The following is an 11,970-nucleotide window of genomic DNA, read 5'->3' on the forward strand; positions in this document are numbered from 1 at the left end:
TTTTTGGCATTTAAAAAATAATTTTTATAATAATGCTCATTGTACTATTATTTATATAATTGAAAATTAGAAGTAATCTCCATGTCAAACAATGAATTACAGAACACTGATAACAGTGAAGCATTACTAAATTGACTAAAGTAGTTTTGAATGAATATTTAACAACATAGGAAAATACTCATGATATAGTGTTAAAGGTAAAATAAGCAGGATATATATGATTCAGATATATAGTAAACACATAGAATTAACTGTGTTCCATGCTCCATTCTAAATCTTTTACATAGAGGACTCATATATGCAAGTTTACCAAGATTACCTTTAGCCAGAAACTTAACTGCTCTAATTTAATCTCCTGATCTGAAAAATGCTGAAGTACCTAAAACATAGTAAAGCATCTAAAAGAGTATATGCTTAATTTAAAAATTATTACTATATTTTGGGGACTTCCCTGGCAGTCCAGTGGTTTAGACTCTGCGCTCCCACTGCAGGGGGCACAGGTTCAATCCTTGGTGGGGGAACTAAGCTCCCACAGGCCACACAGCGTGGCCAAAAAATAAAATAAAATAAAATAATTACTATATCTTGCTCTAGAGTGACCATATTCAGAGTATACTGATGAGTATTATTTCCAATTAATGTTTTGCTCACCTGGATTTTTGTCATTAAGTTATATGTTAGTTCTATTATTAAACAGTAATACGAGTTGAAGGTTCACTAGTTAACTCAGAATACTGAGAGACAGTTGCCTAAATAATTTTGCGTTCTCTCAGTAAGGAGAGGGATAGATTGTGTATGTGAGGGAAAACATGGCGCTCAGTTTTTTTTGCTTGAATAGAATCTGACAAGTTTTCATCTTTTTTAACTTCTTTAACAGTGTTCACTTATTTTGAGCTAGTTATTTTGAACAGTTATTTAAGTCATATTTTAGCTTTATGCTTATTAATGACAGTGACTTAAATCACTGTCATTAATAAGCATGCCTGATACTTATTCTATGGTGAACTGACAATTAAAATAGTGCATTATAATTTGATATAATGCAATGTATTCTCGAATTATTTTTTCCTCTTTGAGAAGAAGATACCTTGTGATTTAGTAAATTGTTTCTCTTACATAGAGATTTTCCAGTCATCTATTTCTAAAACTTGTGTCTGTTTTCTCTTTTAGTAAAACAATTGCTAATTTTTACCCCAAAATGCAATGAAACTGTATAACCAGCAGATGGCAATAACGACTTATAAATCAGAATTTTTAAAATTTATGGAAGTTTTTAAGTTCATTTTTAAAAAGAAAAATATCGCTGTTCTTGTAATATATCAGTTAACTAAATATGAAGTGTAGGGAAATTCCCAATATAATCCAGCATAAAAATAATTACATTGTATATTTCACGTATCAAAATAATTAAGATATTCATTATGGTCAATGGTTGGTTTTCCAAATAATGACTTTGCTTTCATTGATTCAGAAAGTTTTTAATCAAATTTAAGTGTTTTAACTTTGCGCAAATACATAGACATAAATATAAGTGGATAGCTGAGTTACATCTATAGCTAGCTTGGTTATATGAATCAGGAAAGATAGAGGTAATTCAGTGAATATCATTTTGAAAATGTTAAATTTTCCACTTGTAAGTTGATAATTTAAAGTACTAATTTCACTTTAACTGATAATCTGCATACAAGATGGGGTTTTATTTGTGCTGTTTCACAGTTTCTTATATGTTAAAGTACTTTTTTTCTCTTTCATGGTACAGAGAATTGGAATTGGCATCAAAGTGTTTAGTCTGTCATCATCAGTTAGTCCCCAAAATGGTAGCAAAATTCTTAGAATCTCATGATTATGCTAACTATAAGTGAATCACATATCCAAGATTTTTTCTGAGCATTTTGATTTAGTAATTTTATTCATTTCACTTAAGAAGTTTTAAAAAGATGAACTGAATGGGATTCATTTTTTAATACTTTTGCATGAATTCCTATAAATTCACAAAGATGAAAAAATTTCTGTTTATTCATGTATCTATTCTTGTCTCAAAAATAGAATGACCATAGATATAGGCTTCTTGGTGGCTATTTCTTTTCTAATTGGTCTGTTTTATATGTTAAAAGATTCTTTCAAATTCTTCAGCAAGTTGCTTCCACTAAAAGAAATGTCATTGCATATGTATGTTTTATTAAACAGCTGCTTCAGTCTAAAACCATTACATATCTCAGATTGATTCATTTTTAAATAGTGCATTTGCTGCTATTGAATTACTTTATGCAGCCTGTTTAAATTCTAGTTGGATGCAGGTGCTTTTTCATAGAAGAAAATGGAAAGTCACCGAGTTGCAGTGAAGCATACAGTTTGAATGTAAATGCATCTGTATATGACAGTTTGCATAAAACTGCCTTTTCATCCATGGGAGAAAAGGTATCTGTAATAAGTTGGAATTTCTAGGAGTTCTAGTCCACTTTCTGTGTCCATGAGGGTCCTATTCTCCTTTTAAAACTGTAGCTCTCTCAGCCACCCATACTGGTTAGTTCCCCAGATGTGTATCAGATGAAATGAGATCCCCTTGACCTTGAACAGCTTTATATAGGCATGTGTCATTCTGGGGAAGGAAGGTAATCCATTAATTAATTGGGAGAATTCCTTCCCCTCCCACATGGAGAGACTGCCTAATTGCATAAGATATGCACACTGATTTGAGCAGAAGTGTACTCAGTAATCATTTTTAAATAACTTAACCAATATATACACAAGCACATGCATGAATATTTATACCAGACCCCAAAAGTCAATTTTTCCATGAATCCAGTGGTGATAGTTCCATGAACAAACTCCAACATACTGAGATTTTAAAAAATTTACCACCAAAGTAACTAATACAAGAATTACTACATTCAATATAAATAAGCAAAAGTCTTAAGACTATATTAGAGAATGAACTGTAGTATATGTATGTGCAGGTTAAATACAAAATATAGCAAAAACAGAAATGAAACATAAGGCACCTGTATGCTATGTTTTATATCACATAATATTTTAGATTGACTTAAGATTTAACTTTGATCATGACATAGTGGTCAAGTAATATCACAGTAGGGTATGAGCCAATATGTTTTGTGCAGTTTACTTCTCTAGCTCTGATTTCTTCAACTATGAAATAAAGACTTCGGACTACATGGCCTTATTAAAGTCTTTTAAACTTATTTGATTATAGTTAGTATTTGAACATATGTTTAGGTAGCTGGAAAAATATACCTATTGAGTCATCAGTGCCCTGTACCAAACTCCCTTATTAACAGTGCTTCTCTTCTCTCCTCATCTATCTCCAGCTATGTGTTCTGATTCCACCTTTATGGTCTTACTCTCTGCAATCTACCCCACAGTTTATCCCCCATCCTGTCCTTTAGTTGCTACACCTCTCACTGCCAACTCAGATGAATTAAGCCTATCTCTCTCTGCCTATTCAGGCAGCCCAACCCGGCCTCCACCTGATCCCTGATCTCTGTTCTGGTTCCTCCCTGATTCCACTTGCTTTCCATTCTCTTAAGTATAGTGGGCTTCATTGTTCCTATTCTCTGATTACGTCTGTCCTTTAGGAGCCAAAATGGCAACTGGAGTATAAAGGGAAGGGGAAATGTCCCTAAATAAGTAATAAGTGTTTATATGAAGACCACCAGGCTCTTGCTTTGGGCAGCAGAGTCCTGCTTTCACATAAATATTGACCCATCCTTAAAAGGTAAATGTGGAAGTTTAAAATTTCCTTCTTGTTTTTGCTACAATCTGAAACTCTTCTTGAGACACACCAGTGACAATATAAAATTCTTTAGGAGAAAAATTGTTGAGTTTTGCTTTTATGTTTCTTATTTAAGGTTGCATACCTGGATTCCATAAAGGCAATGTAGACCTTAAATTTTTTTCTTAAAATCTAGAAATTTTTGTTATAGGGGTTAGCACAGTGTCTTAGTTATGAGTACAGACAGGATTTGAATCCTGGCTATCTCACTTACTGTAGATCTCTGAGCATTTAATTTCTCTAAACCGCAATTTTCTCATACCTCAAATGGGAATAATAATAGCTCCCACCTCATAGAGTTGTTGCAAAGATTAAGTAAGATAATGTATATAAAGTACATAGATATATAGTAAATGTTTTACAAAAGGTAGCAATTATTATCATAGCAAGGCTCAAGATGGAGAAGGAATTATTTATATCACCTTTTTCTTTTCGGGGAGTCCAAAGAACCAGCTACAATTCCTCCTAGGGGGAAAAAAAATGGAGCTAAAAATAAGCCAATTTAAATTGAGAGCCTAAAACCATACAATGCTATCTAATAGGCAGTATTATCTTCTTTTCACAGATAAAAAAGAATTTTGAGGCAGGCAGAAGATTCTAGACTGCTCACTCTTAACTCACAAGTACATAAGGTTTAACTCCCCTGGAAGTCCTCAAAGTTGACAAGTTGGGCCCTACAAAATGGAAATAAAATATTTTCTGGATAGCTTTTTCTATGTTTTAAAGTAACAGCTTTAGTGAGATATGATTCACATACCATAAAATATGTTCTTTTAAAGTGTAGGATTCAGTGAGTTTAGTATATTCACAATGTTGTGGAACTATCACCACTAAGTCCACATTTTCACTACCCCAAAAAGAAACCCCATACTCATTAGCAGTCATTCCCATTCCTCCTTCCTTGCAGCCCCTAGCAATCTGCTTTCTGTCTCTCTGAATATGCCTCTGTTGGACATTTCGTATAAATGGAATCATACAGCATGTAGTCTTTGTGTCTGGCGTCATTCACTTAGCATAGTGTTTTGAAGGTTCATCCATGTTGTAGCATTTATCAGTACTTTAGTTCTTTTTTTTTTTTTTGCAGTACGCGGGCCTCTCACTGTTGTGGCCTCTCCCATTGTGGAGCACAGGCTCCGGACGTGCAGGCTCAGCGGCCATGGCTCACGGGCCTAGCCGCTCCGCGGCATGTGGGATCTTCCCAGACCTGGGCACGAACCCATGTCCCCTGCATCGGCAGGCAGACTCTCAACCACTGCAGACATACCAAATTTTATCTGTTTACCAGTTGCTGGACATTTGGGTTGTTTTCATTTTTATGGCCATTATGAATAATGCTGCTATGAGTATTCATGTACAAGTTTTTACGTGGACATATGTTTTCATTTCTCCTAGGTGTATACCTAGGAGTGGAATTCCTGAGTCATATGGTAACTTTATGTTTAACAATTTTATAAATGGCCAGACTGTTTTCCGAAGCAGCCACATTATTTTATATTCTCACCACCAATGTACAAGGGGTCCAATTTCTTCACATCCTTGCCAACACTTGTTATTGTCCATCATTTTGATTATAGCCATTATAGTGGGTGTGAAGTGGTATCTCATTGGCTTTTTTAAATTAATAGACTTTATTTCTTAGAATAGTTTTAGGATTACAGAAAAACTGAGCAGAAAGTACAGAATTCCCATATATCCCTTCCCCTCCACTGCTGCACACAGTTTCTCCTGTTACTAACACTTTTTATTAGTGTGGTACATTTGTTACAATTGATGAACTAATAATGATACATTATTATTAACTAATGTAACTATACTTTGCATTATGGTTCACTCTTTGAGCTGTACAGTTCTTTGGGCTTTGACAAATACATCATGTCATGTATTCACCATTATAATATACAGAATTGTTTCATCGCCCTAAAAAGCTTATGTGTTTCACCTATTCATCCCTCCCTCCCTCTTCCCAAATCCCTGGAAACCACTGATCTTTTTACTATCTCCATAGTTTTGCCTTTTCCAGATTGTCATACAGAGTGGCTATACCATTTTGCATTCTCACCAGCAATAAATGAGAATTTCTATTGCTCTCTGTCTTTGTCAGCGTTTGGAATTGTCGGTGTTTTGGATTTTAGCCATTCTAACAGGTGTGTAATGGTATCTCATTGTTGTTTTAATTTGCATTTCCCAAATGACATGTGATGTTGAGCATCTTTTCATGTTTATTTGCCGCCTTTACATATTTTTTGGTATGTTGTCTATTCACATAGATCTTTTGCCTATTAAAAACTTAGATTGTTTTCTGATTGATGAGTTTAACAGGTCTTTGTATATTTGAATACAAACCCATTATCAGATACGTGTTTTGCAAATATACTCTCCCAGTTGTAGCCAATCCTTTCGTTCTCCTAATAGTGTCTTTCATAGAACAGACTTTTAAAAATTTTAATGTAGCCCATCATATTAACTTTCTCTTTAATCTGCTTTTGACGTTGTATCTAAAAAGCCAACGTTATCTAGATTTTCTCCTGTTATCTTCTAGAAGTTTTATAGTTTTGCATTTTACATTTAGGCCTATGATCCATTTGGGGTTAATTTTTGTGAAAGGTGCAGGGTCTGTATCTAGTTCCAGTATGTTACATGTGGATATTCAGTTGTTCCGGCATAATTTTTTTTAAAAAGGTTATAGTTTCTCCACTGAATTGCCTTCGCTCCTTTGTCAGAGATCAGTCAACTGTATTCGTATGGGTTTATTATCTGGGCTCTCTGTTGTGTTTTGTGGATCTCCTTGTCCGTTCTTGTACCAATACCATACTGTCTTTATTAATATAGTTTTACAGTAAGTTTTGAAGTCAAGTACTGTCAGTCCTCCAACTTTGTTCTTCTTCAGTATTTTCTTGGCTGTTCTGGGTCTTTTGCATGTAAATTTTGGGATCAGTTTGTTGATAGCCAGAAAACTTGGTGGGATTTTGTTTGGGATTGTGGTGAATCTATAAATCAAATTGGTTGTCACTATTGAGTCTACCTATCTGCAAATATGGAATATCTCTCCATTTATTTAGATCTTTGACTTCTTTCATCAGAGTTTTGTAGTGTTCTTCATATAGATCGTGTACGTATTTTATTGATACCTATTTCTTCTTTTTTTTTGGTGCTGATATAAATGGTGTTGTATATTTAATTTCAAATTCCAGTTGTTCATTGCTGATATATTAGAAAGCATTTACTTATTTTTATTAACCTTGTATCCTATGACCTTGTTATAATTGCTTATTAGTTTTATGAGTTTTTTTTGTTGTTGGAAGTATGTTAATATTATATGTATATTTTTTAAAAATCAGTAAGAAGGAGAGGAAAAAACCTTAAAACTATAAGCAAACTGAACAAATGAACCCAGTTGTATTGCTAGTGAATAACATAACCATATAGGAGAAAGAAACTAAGTAACTGCTGAACATGTCATTTGACTATATACACTTAGTTGAGTAGCAGGGTAAACAGCTGCAAACAAATCCTGAACTCTTTTTAGAAGGTTTATTGTAGTTGTATGAAAGAAGCAATATGAAATTATTTGGGGTATATAGTAGAATTGAGTAAATAAATATGTTGATGTTGTTGGGAGCCAGGGTTCTCATTGTGGAAGAAAGCAAATACAGATATGGAATGGGGCGAAGCATGGAAAAAAAGATCCTATGGGAGAACATTGGAATTGGAGATACCAGCATAAACTCATGATTTCTAATACATTTTATACACACACACACACGTATATTTGAACATGTGTGCTTACATATATATATACATTCCTAACACTGTCAGCTGAAAAGGCCTAGAAACATATGACAATGAGCACATCTGGCACCCAGATATTGGTTACTAATACAGTTTCCCAACTAAAAATCTGGGCTCCTGGTAGAAACTGTTGATTACAGGGCTGAGGCAGGAAGGGTACAAGATGAGCCTGGAACAGTGTGTTATGCCAGAAATTGAAGAAGAACTTAAAAAAAAAAGTAAATTAGGGCATGTCAAGGGGACACAGGAGCCAATTTAAGGGGCTCCCAGTGACCAAATCTGGGATGATTTGAGTATCAAGATAACTAAGGATAGTAATAAATTATAAGCCATTGAAAAATAGGAATTCTTTTGCCATGAAAGACAAAGGCTGAGGAATAATAAGTACCAGATTAAAGGAGACTAAAGAAACTTGACAGCTAAATGCAGTAAGTGATTCTGAACTGGATCTGATACTTCTTACTGAAAGAAAATATATGCTACAAAGGACATCATTGGCGTCATTTCACAAAATTGGAGTACAGATGGTAAATCACAGTACTGTACCATTGTTAACTTTCCTGAACTTGCTAATTCTACTATAGATATGTACTGGAATCTTCTTGATTTTAGGAAATAGACTTTGAATTACTTAGGGATAATGCGGCATGATATGTGAAGCTTACTATAGGGATAATAGGGCATGATGTGTGAAGCTTACTATCAAATGTTCAGAAAAACAATTTTTGTGTGTGTGTGTGTATGTGTGTGTGTGTGTGTGTGTGTGTATGCGTTGACTATTCAGTATGAAAGCAAATGATAAATGGGGCAAAAAGTTAACAATTGGTGAATCTGGGTAGAGAGTATACAGAGTTTCTTTGTACAGTTCTTGCAACTTTTCTATAAGCTTGTAATTATTCCAAATAGAAGATTTTTAAAGGTTGGTGTTTGGCATGCACAAAATATTAAGGGTAATAGAGCAGACTTCTGAAAGCAGAAGGTTTGATAACGTCGAGCATTTTGAAGGACTGTTACACGGAAGAAGGATTAAGACTTTGAATTTGGCTAATCTTATTTTGTGTCAGTCTGCTTTGTGTAATATTACAGCACATCCAAGAGGTCATGACTGGAATGAGAGGTAGGAGTTCTTTAAGCTTTATGGAGTCTTCGGTATCATTCAGAACAGAAAAGTGCGAACACTGGCGCTTCTAAAGGTTCATCAGGTAGAGTGAATGAGTGAAAGGGAGTGTAGGAATATGGGAACTGGTGGCAACTTGAGAGCAATGTCCTCTCTAAAGACTTTCAAGTACGACTAAAGACAAAACCACAGCCCTGTGACAAAACCACAACTGCTGTGTGTTGTGTCTGGCCTGGGAGTGGCCAGTTATGATCCCCTGATCTTACCTAATCCTCCTCTTTTTTTTTTTTTCAGGTGAGGAAATGGGTACCAAAAGTCACAAAGTGTGTGAGATAATGAAAGGTGTAAATGTGTGCATGTATATCGAAACACATCATATTTAATGAAAGAAATTAACATCCACACATTTGTACTTTTGTACAATTTTGGGTAATATATAATTTTAAGCTGTTTACAAATAACATGTAATGCTTCAAATATTACATAATGTTGATAATACATTTCTAGCAGAAATAAATATATTGCACTTAAAAAGAACTTCATTAGATGTTACTTTATAGTATTAGGCTTATAACTTCTTTTTTCATAAAACATTTCCCATGCCCTTCCCACCACCCCCAGCACACACACTTCATTACAGTGACTGTTCTCACGCAATTCCTTAAGCAAATGAACACAGCAAACAATAGAACTGTGATAGAGTCTACTGAAGAGGCTAGATCCAATTTTATCCTTTTGGAAATAGAAGACCTTCTTTTAGGTTTCTGAAACTAAGAAAAACAACAACTAAATAAAGTATTTTAATGTACCAGAAGTAAAATACAACAAGCTGTATTTTTTGTCCAGATGTACTATTTCACCAAAATGTTTTTATTTTCTTATTATCACGGGAGGAGGTTGGAATTATCTAAGGGAGAGACAGAGAAATAAGGGCCAGAGAATACTTATGGATTATTTGTCTATCAAATATTTATAAATGAACCTTTGCATATTTAAGCATGCTGAAGAAAGCTAAGTATTGGAATATTTTATAACTGGCATGGAATAGTAGTGAAGAAAGAATGTTATGATTTCCTAAAATTTTAAGAGTTTTTAACCTTCCCTTTGCTTGTTACATAAAATCCTTACATTCTGAAATAATATAAAAATTTATAAAATCCATCCTCCACCCAAGCCTAGCTCTCTAAAGGAGCCAGCTGAAAATTTTTTCTGTCCAGTGCTTCATTTCTGTCCAGTCTAAATTTATAGTATAATATTGTTTTGTTTGTAGTAATTATCAATTCCATACACATTTAATAATGAAAACAGTTTTCCTTACTTGGTCAATGGAAGATTGAGTAAAAATATTGTTTTTCTTGCCATATTTGATCCTGTACATTACATAACTGACTTTTTGAACTTTAGTTACTGAGTCATGGCTTGAGTTTGACTGTGTTTTTAATGAGGTGGTAAAGTCACTCCATTTACCTTATTTGAAGCTCAGTTTTCTTAGTATAATTCAGCTTAAATATAAGCAGGACAGCCTGAAAAGCTAATGTGAAATTCAGAATTGGGATAAATATCCTAATATCTCTATGAAAAATTCATAGGCAGTATGGGATGAAGATGCTTTGCTTCTAAGAATACTTATTCTTGGGCTTTTAGAGGGTTTCCTTTTTATCCCCCCAGGGTGGGGCATTGTGGCTAGAGAAGTGCAACTACAGAGATGTGGATAAGGATGGAGAGGAGGGTTTGGAATATCCCACGAAGTCAATGTGACTTTTACACAGGGTGTTTAGTAGATGATGCATCATAATCAGGAAGTGTCTTAATATCTCCTACTCTGTGCCCACCTACCAGAAATGGTGGTAGACCTTTAAGACAACATACCATTGTTATAAACTCAAAAGGACCAGCAATGTAATATAAATTCATTAATGTAGACCTTGTTACCTAATAATTTGTGATATGTTGGATACAAACTGGATATGTTTATCTTTATACTGCCAAGGGTGGACAGAGGAGGGGGGGAAGACTTACTAAGTAAAAGAAATAAATGAGCTTACTCAGAATTATTGATAAACATTTTCAAAACATATCACATATGTAGAATCTACTAAGTTATGAATTAATTCTTTTGGGTTAGATAAAGCCATTCTGGCAGGGCCGCTTTTTAGCAGCACCATACGTTAGCCAGGCTTTTTAATACTGTAATATACCTGGGGGGGACCCTGAATTTATTCCAAATATACCATAACTCATGCTCTTTATTATTCAGTTGGCTTTGTCCCTAGTTATCTAGTTCTTGCAATTGTTTTTGGTAAAATAGACTTTAGAGTTTTAAATGTTAAATACCCAAGGGGTTAAGTAATAATCAACAAGCAGAAGAGCTCAGAAGAACCCTGGTGGGGTCATATATCTACCCCTGGTTTCCATGACTAGAGTGACTGACCAGGTTAAGCTCCATTTCACCTGTGCTTCTTCTTTCTTGTTCAAATAATACCAGATACTTAAAAAGTGTATCCAAGAATTCCAGGTGTGATTTTCCAAGAGCATGCTTTGGTGTCTTAGTCTTTGCTCTTCTCTAAGCGTGCTATTTATTTTTAGTCTTATGTTGATTAATTACAAAATAAAGTTATGAATTCAGGACGTACTAGCATAAAACCATATTTAACAAAAATATATAAACCTACTTTTGAGACACACCAATTGGGAAAAATGTCAAAATAGTATTAAAATGATCCTTTCATGCTTGTTGAAAAGAAAATTCAGATATGGATTTGCTTTAGTAGACCAGTCATTTATTAGGGTATTAAGTAGTATCATGTAAAATAGTATTTACTTTTGTTATTCTTGCTTTAAGTAGCAGTACTCTGTATTAAAAGCACTGACAACAGGCCAACTATTAAACATTAAATCCCCATCCTAAGCTCTGTGGATATGTACTTTAAACATTATGCATACTACTTTTTTAAAGAAACGCACATCTGTGCTGTGTCTGAAAACAAACTACCTGTGAATATTATAGCATAACATGGAAGAAGTTAGAAATAAGCCTACCGTGTCTGCCATAGGACTTTGAGATGTTTGGTTAACGCAGCTGGTGCTTCTCCATAACCAAACCTTGGAATACAGTGGAGAAAGTCAATTGCAAGGTCCAACAATAGCATCACTTAGACAGGCTGTGCCAATTATACCTTGTTTCACAGGCTGGAAATGCCCAAGAAAGTCATTTGATATGGAAAAGCCTAACATTAAAACAACCAAATAAAATCCCACTTGAGTTTTATGTGAT

The sequence above is a fragment of the Phocoena phocoena genome, chromosome 9 (assembly GCF_963924675.1).
Source record: "Phocoena phocoena chromosome 9, mPhoPho1.1, whole genome shotgun sequence".
Taxonomy (NCBI): Eukaryota; Metazoa; Chordata; class Mammalia; order Artiodactyla; family Phocoenidae; genus Phocoena; species Phocoena phocoena.